Genomic DNA, 12351 nt, shown 5'->3' with positions numbered 1-12351 from the left:
TATCGTTTTTCCTTGCTTAACCTCACTTTGGGTGTTCGGATTTGATTCCGGTTTTGCATGCATTCATGATACTTGATTTCCATGACATTGGTATTTTCACTTTTGTTGAAAAGCATGCTAGTTGCTTTTATTTTTCATAAAGGGTATGAATGCATACTTTATTATAATTATTCATAACTTTAAGGGTTTTTGTGTAATTATGTAAAATAATTATTTTTCATTTGAGGGACCTTTTTGCAATTTATTTTAGAAGATATTTTGAAAAAGGACCATTTTGCAATTTTTAAAAACTGTGACAAGGGTCACACTCTCATAGAGCCATTTGTTTGCATTTAGGTGAAGAGACTTGGCACCATGACCTCTTGACATTTGGTGGGTGGAGATTTATCCATGTGTTGGCCTTAGATTGGTGCACATGTAACCATTAATTGTTGACAAGTGTAGGCTTAGGATTAAGTCTTGGATGAGGCATTAGATTGTGACAAGTGTAAGGCCATGATGTAGTCTTGCATTGTGTGTGTGAGAGAGGTAGTGCAAGAGAACATAGTGAGTGGAGGATTTCTAGCCCTTCCACTCACCATTTTTACAGTTTACTTTCTTTATTTCATTATCTCACATGAACCCTAACAAATCCACCATTGGAGGAAAGCTTAGTTTATAGCTTACCCCTTCAATTTGGCTCACTTCCATACACCTTAGACTAAGAACCTTGGGAGAGAAAAGTTTCCACTCATTCTCCTCTTCAAGAACCCTAAACTTGTTTTCCATTTTATGCTTGGTAGCTTGGATTATAGAGATACAATTCTCTATTGAGGTAGGGGTGGTAATATATTTATTTTCTAAGTGTTTTGAAATCCTTTGGGGTTTAATATATTGTATACGTGCTTTAGAATTGTAATATTGCATATTATAAGAAATCCTTATGATTGACTTAGGATTTCATTAATCAAGCATGTATGTTGTGTATATATCTTGAGTAGGATTGTTGAAGTTGTATAGAATTCTTAATGATTTGAGTTACTATGCTATTGTGATGGTAATCCTACATTCTAGCAGATTACTATTGATAATCATGATTGTTTTAGAAGTTATTTGCTAAAATGCAAACATTTAGTATATATGGCTTATTGTTGAGGCATGCTTAAATTGATAAGTTAATGATATTGTTTTGTGCATTATATCATGTTAAGAACTTGTCATCTATCATGCCATTCTAGACTTTGAACCCTAAGACATGGTTGTGTGGTTTCGAAGTTCTTGTGCTTGTAAGGTGGTTGATATGCCTTATTATTTATATACATAAGTTTTGAACTTGATATATATTTTGGATTCTCTTGGGACATGGTTACTAGTAACATGGCTAAAGTTTGGCTCTAGTGCGGGAGGTAAGAGTTCTCCCCAATTGAGATAGTGCGTACTTAGGGTGGTCTTCCCTGCGGGTTAATGCCCGGAATAATCGTTGAGGTCTCAGCAGAATTCTGAGCTTAGGTGTCCAAGGATTCCATTTTTTTTATTTCGCATTCATTTCCAAGTTGACAATCAATGCTATTTGTAACTTGTAAATTGTTATATGCGGTTTGATGTTGTTAAGTACATCCATTCTGATATTGTGTTACTAAGAAAAATTTAAGTTAGCTTAAGATGATCCCTTAGAACACCTTGAACATAGACGTTAAGTGGAATGCTCCCTTGTATTCATCTATATTGATCTTGCAATGATATTGAAACTTTAGGGTATACGCATATGCTTCTCCTACGAGTAACTTGATTACTCACCCTAGTGGTTTGGGTTATTTTTCAGGTAAAGAGACCATGTTCATGGATGCTTATCATTCTTAGAAACTTTTGAGCTAGTTGAAGTATTTTTGTATATTAGCATGCACTTGTTTAGCATGTTTTATCTTTTGGATGTAATACTTTTGTATACCATGGATGTATGGTATTTTAGAAGCTAAGATGGCTCCCTTCATATAATGTGTATCTAAGTACTCTTTTTTATGCTTGTTTTGTATGTATAGCATGAGGCTAAGAGCCATTAACATGAAAGATTACAAGCATGTTCTCTTTAAAACTCAAGTATTGCCATTGTAGCTTATTTGTAAGAAATGGAGGCTTTGTATGCTAAACTTGTTAATAGAATGTAAAGAAGATTTAGGCCATGTTGGTACATCTATTTTATCATATTTCATGCACTTTCATACTCACTTTGGCAAACAATACCTTCTTTGATGAAACAAAAACCTAAAGTTGCATATTATTGAGTTTTGACCCTATTCTGTTACAGGGGCATTTCGGGTATTTGAAAATGAGTTTTTTTTTTTTTTTATCATTTTTCCTTAAGAGTCACGTAGAAAACTTGATTTTGAGGGGGATTTCTTTTATGTGTTTTTCCAAAAAACATCATCTTGGCCCTCAAAAATCCATATTTTTCCAAAAAATCCTTTCTGCCAGGTTTTTACAAATTTTTAGTACAAATGTAGTTAGTACTATTCATCGACCTTTTTTTGAAAATCGCCACGACCGATCTGAAACTTCTGGAGGTCTTTTAGGTGTATTTTAAGAATGCATTTTCAATTTAGGCAATTTAAAAACCTCCTGAAGCCCTATTTCCAAAACTTGGGCAGTAGCTCGGATAATTTTTTTTCCTCTTGACCTGATTTTCTTGGGGGCATTCTGGGCAGTTTACAATGCATTTTTTTGTTTCCATCCATGGTTCAGGGTAGAAAACTTGATTTTAGGAGGGGTTTCTTCTTTGAGTTTTTCCAAAAAAAAGTCCGTTTAGATTCCCGTTTTTACTCTCAGTTGCAGCAGTGGTGGGTTGTTCTCGTCGGGCCGCCGCGACATCATTTTTGTTTTTGACATTTGTCCTTCATCCAGACTCCGAATAATGCAATTCTTGAGTCTATCATGATTAGTTTTTCATTGTCTTCCCAACAGTGTGCTCGATAGCACATGAATCCCCTTTTTTACAAAATGACCATTTTGCCCTTAGGTTCCTTTTTGTCCGTTTTGAAATGACACTTCCGCATTTGTTTTCCTTTGGGTTCTGTAACCTCATTGAGGGTCACATTGGTGTCTCAGAGACGCATTGTATCTCTAGAGACCGTTGTTTCACCTTTCGCTTCCGCATTTCAGATCCGTTACCGGGTCATCTTTTGGTCATTAGTGACGCACCGGGTTTACAAAAACTTGGGCCGTCACATATTTGTTGGCCTAGGATTGGAGCACTTGTTGGTATGAATGGTTGACAAGTGTAGGCTCAATGTTAAGTCTTAGAAGTTTACATAGGATGGTGACAAGTGTAGGCTTCACAATTGGTCTTGCAATTGTGCATGTGTAAGAGGTAGTGCAAGAGCACATAGTGAGTGGAGAATCCCACCATTTTAGCTTAGGGTCTACACCTTTGTTTCATTTTATCTCTTTCCTCTCAAGAACCCTAACTTAGCCACCATTGGAGAAAAGCTTGGTTAATAGCTTTCTTTTTCATTTTGGCCTCCTTCCACTCACCTTACAGCAGCTTTCCGAGAAGTTTCGGTTGACCGATGGCCTCAAATCGGTCTACCAAACCAACCAACCTTTAAAAACATGTCTTCAGAAAGTATTTTGTCCAGTTCAGTCATCCAAAACTTTATTTCGGTCTATCGAAACTCCCCTCATACACCTGTCTTCCAGATTTTGCTTCAGCACTAAAGTTCCGACTTCAAATGACCATAACTTCTTCGTTTCTAACCCAAATGGGGTGATTCTTGAGCCTAAACTCAAGGATTTTGAGTCAAATTTTCTATGGTACCAATGTCATTCTCAGATTCAAATCAAAGTGGGAGTTATTAATGTTTTAGTGGGACAGTGTCGGTTTTCGCTTAAACCGGGAAAGGGCGTTTTGTGGGATTTTTGTCCAAAGTCTTTGGAACCTCTTGGAATGTTGAGAAATGATTATATTAGGTTGTATTCACCTTATTTGACTTGTTTAGAGTCAAATTTCCCTTCTCAATTGTAAATTGACCATTTTGCCCTTAATTGACGGATTTTGCTTGTTTTGACTCTCGTTTGTTCATTCGCCTTTCCTTGAGTCCCGTGGCTTCATGGAATGTCACGTTGGTGTCTTAGAGATGATTTATGTCTTAAAGGACTTTAGTTTCATCTTTTGCTTCCACATACGGATCCGTTATTGGATTAACTTACGGATCATCACTGACGCACGGGTTGAAAAACCTGGGTCGTTACAAGTAGTATCAGAGCTCCTAGGTTCGAAAACCTTAGGACGATGGGTTTTGGGTGCATATCATGATTTTGTTGACTTGCTTTGATATGTTTACATTTTCCTTGATAGCATGTTTTGATTTAATAATATGTTTACGTGCTTATATGGTAGTATGTTTTAGAGTCTACCTTAAATGTTTTAGTATGTTGTATATGCTTATATGTCTTAGCATTTTGTATATGCTTATTGGGTGTTAGCATTTTGTATATGCTTAAATGTTTTAGTATGTTGTATAAGCTTGTATGCCTTAGCATTTTGTATATGCTTATTGGGTGTTAGCATGTTGTATATACTTGTATATTTAGCATGACTATATGTTGCATACATTTCTTGCTTGTATTATGTGATATTTGTTTCATGTATTCACGGCATGAGTCGCATTAGGTCTTAATGACTAGCATTGTTGTTGACCTTGTCCCTAATGTGCGTAATACCATGGTCTTGACTCGCGGAGAGTCTTCTCATCATGTTGTAGTGGATAAACAAGTTGAGGAGCAGGTTGCAGACACTAGGCTCACACGGGGTCTAGGGAGGCCCAGGGTTCGACCTCGTGGCATGGATCCTAATCCACCATGAGCGCCGACTTATGAGGAGCAGATTACATAGGGAGTGGCTATGGGGATGTCAGAGTCCATTCAAGTGATGTTTCGTCAACATATGGCAGGGATGCAGATTCCGGTACCGGTACCAGCACCTGCACCAGTTACTAATGAGGCATTGGACTACTTCATGAAGTTACAGCGGGTTAAGATCGACCAGTTTGTAGGGGGTATGGATCCGCTTGCTTCAGAGGCATGGCTTGATCTCATGGTACGTAAGCTTGATAGCATGGTAGTACCTACGGACCGATTGAGGATCTCCTTGACTGCCTCTATGTTCATGGGAGATGCCGATATCTGGTGGAGGTCCATAACTATTGTCCACGATATAGAGGTGATAACATTAGAGGAGTTTAGGACATTATTCTTCGACCATTTCTTTCCAAGGGCTGTAAGGCAAGACATGAGAGTGTAGTTCATAGGTCTCTACCAGGGCAGGATGAGTGTCATTGAGTATGAGACACACTTCACTTCTCTTTCCTGCTATGCACCGAAGATGGTAGCTACCGAGGAGCTCAGGGCGAGGAAGTTTCAGGATGGGTTACATCTTAATATTAGGCCACGGATTTCAGTATTGGAATTGAGGACCTACGGGGAGGTAGTACAGAAAGCTATATTGGTTGAGGCAGAGGACTGAGATTAGCTCAGGATCAAGGGTTCATATAAGCAGTCTCGTGGAGAGGCTTCATCAGTATCCATTGGGGGTTAGTGGAAGAAAGCTAAGGCCGGGAATAGTTCACGTACTCAGGGACAATCACAGGAGGCTCAGTCTGTACTTGTAGCTCCAGTATCTTCAGGGTCAGCCTGGGGAGTGATTTGTCACCACTGTCAGCAGTCGGGACATATCAAGCCTCACTGCCCACAGTTTCAGCCATAGGCTAGTAAGCCTATAGCTTCGACGAAGGGGGTTCACGGAGCTTGTCATTATTGTAAGCAACCAGGTCACTTCAGGAGAGAGTGTCCAAAATTGTAAGGTGGGACACAGAATGGCATAGGTTCATAAGTCGCACCGGCACAGTCAGCAGTTGTGCAGTCAGGTTTCAGGGTGCCTCAGGCACCGCAGTCAGCAGTGCCACCAGTTGGTTCATATCCAGTTAGAGGCTCTATGCCCACTGCTTCCGGACATCAGTCGGGCCACCAAGGCATTTCACACTAGTCGGGGGCTCAGGGACGAGCTTACGCACTGCCACAGGCCGATACCTCTATTGGGACTTCTACAGTTCAAGATATCTTTCCAGTTTTCAGTTCTTGGGCTAGAGTTCTTGTTAACGAAAGTGTATCGCATTCATTCATATCTGCTTCATTTACACATTCATTGGGTCTAGAAGTCACACAGCGGGATGGTTTCCTTTGTGTTGACACACCAGTTGGGCGTCCAGTGTTTTTGGACCGTGTTTGTCAGGGTTATGCTATCGAGATAGCGGGACGGACTTTAGAATTCGATTTCGTTATTTTTGACATGACGGGCTTTAACGTCATTCTCGGGATGGATTGGCTATCCTTCTTTCGTGCTACGATCAATTGCTTCCGCGAGAGGGTGACTGTTTGCACTCCCAAAGGAGATTGTTTCCACTTCATGGGAGATTGGAGTGATTCCCACTCGACGGTGATTTTCAGTATCGGTGACTAGTGTCACCACAGGTCCTACTTGGCTAGCCTGTTTAGCTGACGAGGATAACAGTTCAGGCCACGTTTACCCAGCAGTTGTTGTGGAGTTCTTAGATGTTTTTCTGGAGGAGTTGACGGAGCTTCCTCCTCTTCGGGAAGTTGTCTTTGCCATCGATGTCATTCCTGGTACTACTTCCATCTCTATGGCACCGTACCGCATGGCAACGGTAGAGCTTGATGAGCTGAAGGCTCAATTGGATGATTTAAAAGCTAAAGGCTTTATTCATCCTAGTGCTTCACCCTGGGGAGCACCGGTTCTTTTTACGAAGAAGAAGGATGGGTCTTTAAGACTTTGCATCGATTATCACAAGCTGAACCACGTCACAATCAAGAACAGGTATCCTTTGCCGAGGATTAATGACTTGTTTGATCAGTTGAAGGGAGCCACTTGTTTTTCAAAGATTGATTTAAAATCAGGTTACTATCAGTTGAGGGTTAAGGAGGTGGATATATCCAAGATCGCTTTTCGTACAGGGTATAGCCATTATGAGTTTCTGGTGATGCCATTTGGTTTGACCAATGCTCCAATAGCTTTCATGGATTTGATGAACCGTGTATTCAATGACTATCTTGACAGATTTGTGGTGGTGTTCATTGACGACATTCTAGTATACTCAGCTTCGGTGGAGGAGCATGAATATCACTTAAGGACAGTGTTGCAGATCCTTAGGGATAACCAATTATATGCCAAGTTCGAGAAAGGCGAATTTTGGTTACCGAAGGTGAAGTTCCTTGGACCTGTTGTGTCAGGGGGCGGAGTTGCAGTGGATCCGTCAAAGATTGAATCGGTGATGGACTGGGAATGTCCAAAGACGGTGTTTGAGATTTGGAGTTTTCTTGGCCTAGCCGGCTATTACCAGAGGTTTGTTCAGGATTTCTCTCGTTTAGCGGCACCTATAACTCGACTTACCCACAAGGGGGTCAAGTTCATATGGAACAAGGCTTGTGAGTTTGCTTTTCAGGAGTTGAAGGTCAGGTTGACATCGGCTCCAGTGTTGATCATTCTTGAACGTGGTTTGGGTTATGTGATCTTTTGTGATGCTTCGCGGGAAGGTTTGGGTTGTGTCTTAATGCAGATAGAACGGGTGGTTGCTTATGGGTCTCGACAGTTAAAGACTCACGAGTTAAACTATTTGACACATGATTTGGAGTTGGCAGCAGTTATCTTTGCCCTGAAGGGGTGGAAACACTATTTGTACGGAGAGAAGTTTGAAGTTTTCTCCGATTACAAGAGTATCAAGTATCTCTTCTCTTAGAAGGATTTGAACCTGAGACAGTGCAGATGGGTTGAGTTCATGGAGGATTATGACTTTGAGTTACAGTATCATCCGGGTAAGGCCAATATAGTGGCTGATGCATTGAGTAGGAAGTCACGGGGGACTCTTGCTAGCATTTCCATTCACAGATGGAAGATGCTAGAATAACTAACAGATCTTGGTTTACAATCTTGTGAGGATGTCTCACCCGCTATTTTGTTTAGCATTGTGGTACAACCGGCTCTTGTTAGCAGAGTTATTGAGGCACAGTTGGAGGATAGGGAGATGAAGGCCATCCATGTTCGGATTTCAGGTGGTGAGAATGTAGAGGGTTGGACCTACATTCAGACGATGGTCTCAGGTACAAGGGGATGATGTTCGTTCCTTTATCTTATCGTGAAGACGTTCTTCAGGATTTTCACCACTCTCGACTAGCTTTTCATCCTGGTGGTACAAAGATGTATCATAATCTGTGATGACAGTTTTGGTGGCAAGGCATGAAACGGGACGTTTCACAGTTTGTGGCTCGATGCCTTACTTGTCAGCAAGTGAAGGCCGCATCAGAGATCGGTAGGATTATTGCAACCATTACCAGTAACTGAGTGGAAATGGGAGCATATCACTATGGATTCCGTAATGGGACTTCCGAGGTCTCAGGCAGGGAATGATGCCATTTGGGTTATAGTTGACCGGTTGACTAAGACAGTTCACTTCTTGCCCATGGCAGTGACAGACAGTGCAGAAAGACTGAGTGGACTGTATGTGAGGCAGATTGTCAGGCTTCATGGGGTTCCTGTAGCCAATGTTTTGGATAGGGATCCGCGGTTCGTGTCTCATTTTTGGCAGAGTTTTCAGGAGGCTATTGATACGGGGCTTCACTTCAGCATGGCATTCCATCCTTAGACTGATGGTCAATCGGAGCGCACCATTCAGATATTGGAGGATATGCTACGGGCTTGTATGTTGGATTTCGATAGTAGTTGGGAGGACTACTTACCTTTAGTTGAGTTTACCTACAACAACAGTTACTAGACCATTATTGGCATCACACTTTTTGAGGCGTTGTATAGCAGACCTTGTAGATCTCCAGTTTATTGGACCGAGGTCAGTGATACCATTGCCTTGGGTCCCGACATTGTCATTGAGACTACAGAAAAGATCAAGTTGATTCAGCAGCGGTTGGTTACTGCACAGAGCAGATAGCAAAGTTACGCTGACAAGAGGAGACGATCCTTGTCTTTTAAGGTAGGAGACCATGTCTTTCTTAAGATTTCTCCTCGCAAAGGACTTCTAAGATTTCGCCAGACTGGCAAGTTGTCTCCTAGATTCATTGGACCATTTGAGATATTGGAGCGCGTCGGTGAAGTTGCTTATCGTTTGGCTTTACCGTCAGACCTGGATAGGGTTCACGACGTCTTTCATGTTTCTATACTGAGGAAGTACGAGCCAGATCCATCACATGTTTTACGATGGACAGATGTCGTTGTTGATGAGGATGTGACCTACGATGTAATGACCCAGTCATTTTCATTCCTTTCCTTCTTCCTCAAATTTTACGGATGAATTTTTTTCATTGAAATTTCTTTTCTGGGTTCGATTTCTTGTCACTTAGTGTCATCTCGAGTGCTCGGAAATGGTTTCTGAGACTTTTTTCTTGGGATTGACAACTTCGTTTAAGGACCGAGTCATTTTCACATTTTTCATTTCTCGTCACTATTCACTTTTGTCTTTTCTCGGTTTCCATTTTTCCTTGCATAACCTCACTTTTTGTGCTCGAATTTGATTCCAGCTTTGCATGCATGCATGGTATTTAATTTCTAAGATATCTATATTTTTACTTTTGTATAAAACATATTAATTGTTTAATTTTCTTGTAAAGGGCATAAATGCATTACTTTTGGTAATTACTCTAAACTTGAGGGGTTTTGTGTAATTAAATAAAGTAAATATTTTTTGTCTTAGGGACCATTTTGCAATTTAATTTGGAAGATATTTTCAAAAAGGACCTTTTTGCAATTTTTCAAAAATGTAACAAGTGTCACTTTCCTATGGTTCCACTTGTAGGCATTTGGGTGGAGAGATTTGGAACCATAATCTATTGACACATGGAGGGTGGTGATTCATCCATTTGTTGGCCTAGGATTGGATCACTTGTTGGCTTGGATGGTTGACAAGTGTAGGCCTAGGATTAAACCTAGAAGGGAACCTTAGGATGATGACAAGTGTAGGTCTCACATTTAGTCTTGCAAATTGCTTTTGGGCCACTTTGGGATTATGGTTTTAAAGAAGGGTTTTTGTGCAATTGACCAAACTAGTGTGTGTTGACCATGGTGTTAGGCCACATAGTGAGTGGAGGATTTCTATTTCCTCCACTCATATTCTCTTACACTTGGCTTCATCATCTCCCTCTCATGTAAAGAAAACCCTAGCCTCCATAGAAGAAGCTTGAAGCTTTAAGCTTTGACCTTCAGTTTTGGCTACCTTCCACTCACCCTAGACCTTTAAGCTTGGAACACTTTAGATTCCTCTCACTCTCCTCTACAAAACCCTTGTTTGGTTTTCCATTTTTAAGCTCGGTTTCCTTGGATTCAAGAGGAACAATCCTCTTGTGAGGTAAGGGGTGCGATCATTTATCTTCCAAGTAATTTAATTGTTCTTATAGTGATATCCAAGTTATATGCATGTCTTGTATTGAAATAAGAAATAAATGACTAATTGTAACTTGTATGAAATTCACTTTAGACTTGATAAATGGCATAACCATGACTTGATCTTTGTTATGTATTAATTTGGCATGATTTGAATGAGCTTTTAAATCTAGAGGATTAATTGATTTATGTTGACTTAAATTAAAATTAATTATACCATGCTTGTAATTCATTTGTGACTTGATATAAAGCATGGCCATGAATTACTCCATGTCATATATTAAATTGGAATCACTTGGACAATTCTTGAAATCTAGAGAAATTACCTAGTTGGTCTACTTAATTTCTACCATGTTAAACTAATGATTTAGTCATGTAATCCATGGAACTCATTGTGTTTTATCACATATCATGACTTGCTGCTCTACTTGTTGATTTTGGAAACTTGGGATATTATCAAGAACATGACTAGGCTAGGACTTGGTTCTAGTACGGGGGATTGTCCCTCTATAACTATAGTGCACACTAGGGGAAGGTACCCATGGGTTAATAGCCCTAAAGTGATCTCAAGAGTACGGTTTTAATCCGGACAATATCCAAGTATCCACTTTGGCTTGATTTTGCATTTAAATTCCAAGTTTTTAACTTTGTGAATTTACATCTCATTGTGCTATATTGAAAGTTCTAATGTCACTTTGATAGCATGAATTAAATTGTATTGAATTGCGAACTTGGTACAAAGATAAACCCATGCATTCCCTACGAGTAAACTTGTTTACTCACCTCTAAGTTATTGGGTGTTTTTCAGGTAAAGAAGCCATAATGTGGGATGCACAACAATCTTAGACTTGCTAGACTACTTGGAGTATTTTTTGCTATGTTAAAATATGCACATGTTAGCATATCTTGTTCCATTTTGCTTACTATGTCAAAAACTTGTATTTATTGTTCAAGTCATGTAATGTGCACTTAAGTGCACCTTTTGATACTCTATGGATGTGTTTGTAATGAGGCCAAGGGCCAAGAACAATTATATGACAAGTATGCTAGCCTAACTTCATTATTTGTCTATAGAAATTATGGGATTAATGCATTGAAGGGTTCTATTTTGAATTTGACATGCCATGAGGCCATAGGCCATTGCAACACATCTATTTTATCACATTACATATGCTTGCATGCTCACTTTGGCAAACAACACCATCCTTGATGAAACAAAAACTCTAAGTAGCATTTTTTGGGAGTTTTACCCTATTCTGTTCCAAGGGAATTTTGGTTATTTCACATTGCGTTTTTTTCATTTTTCTTCATGAGTCATGTAGAAAACTCAATTTTGATGGGGGTTTCTTCTTTGTGTTTTTCCATAAAATGCCATATTGGCCCTCAAAAATCTATTTTTTTCTGAAAAATCATTGCTACCAGGTTTTTTGCCGATTTTAGTGTAAATGTACTTGGTACTATTCATCAACTTTTTTTTGAAAAGTGTCACAATCGATCCAAAACTTCCGCGGTTCTTGTGGGTGTATTTTAAGATTGCATTTTCAGTTTAGGCAATTTAAAAACCTTCCGAAGCCCCATTTCCTTTCTTTGGGCAGTAGCTTGAAAAGATTTTCAACTTCTAGACCTGATTTTCTTGAGGGTATTTTGGGCATTTCACAGTGCATTTTTTTGGTTTCCGTTTGTGAGGTCGGGTAGAAAACTTGATTTTAGGGGGGTTTCTTCTTTAAGTTTTTCCAAAAAAAATCCGTTTAGATACCCGTTTTTACTCTCAGTTGCAGCAGTAGTGGATTGACGGCATTGTAGCTGTCATGGCCTTCGTCGAGCTGCCACGACGTCGATTTTGTTTTTGGCCTTTCTCCCTCATCCGGACTCCAAATCAAGTGAATTTTTTTTTTTTGAAATTGATTAATTTTTCATTG

This window comes from Cornus florida, unplaced genomic scaffold (assembly GCF_030987335.1).
Source record: "Cornus florida cultivar Cherokee Brave unplaced genomic scaffold, ASM3098733v1 CherokeeBrave_3.0.0_Hap2_Chr03, whole genome shotgun sequence".
In the NCBI taxonomy this organism is placed as follows: domain Eukaryota; kingdom Viridiplantae; phylum Streptophyta; class Magnoliopsida; order Cornales; family Cornaceae; genus Cornus; species Cornus florida.
Note: the sequence above shows the minus strand (reverse complement) of the source record.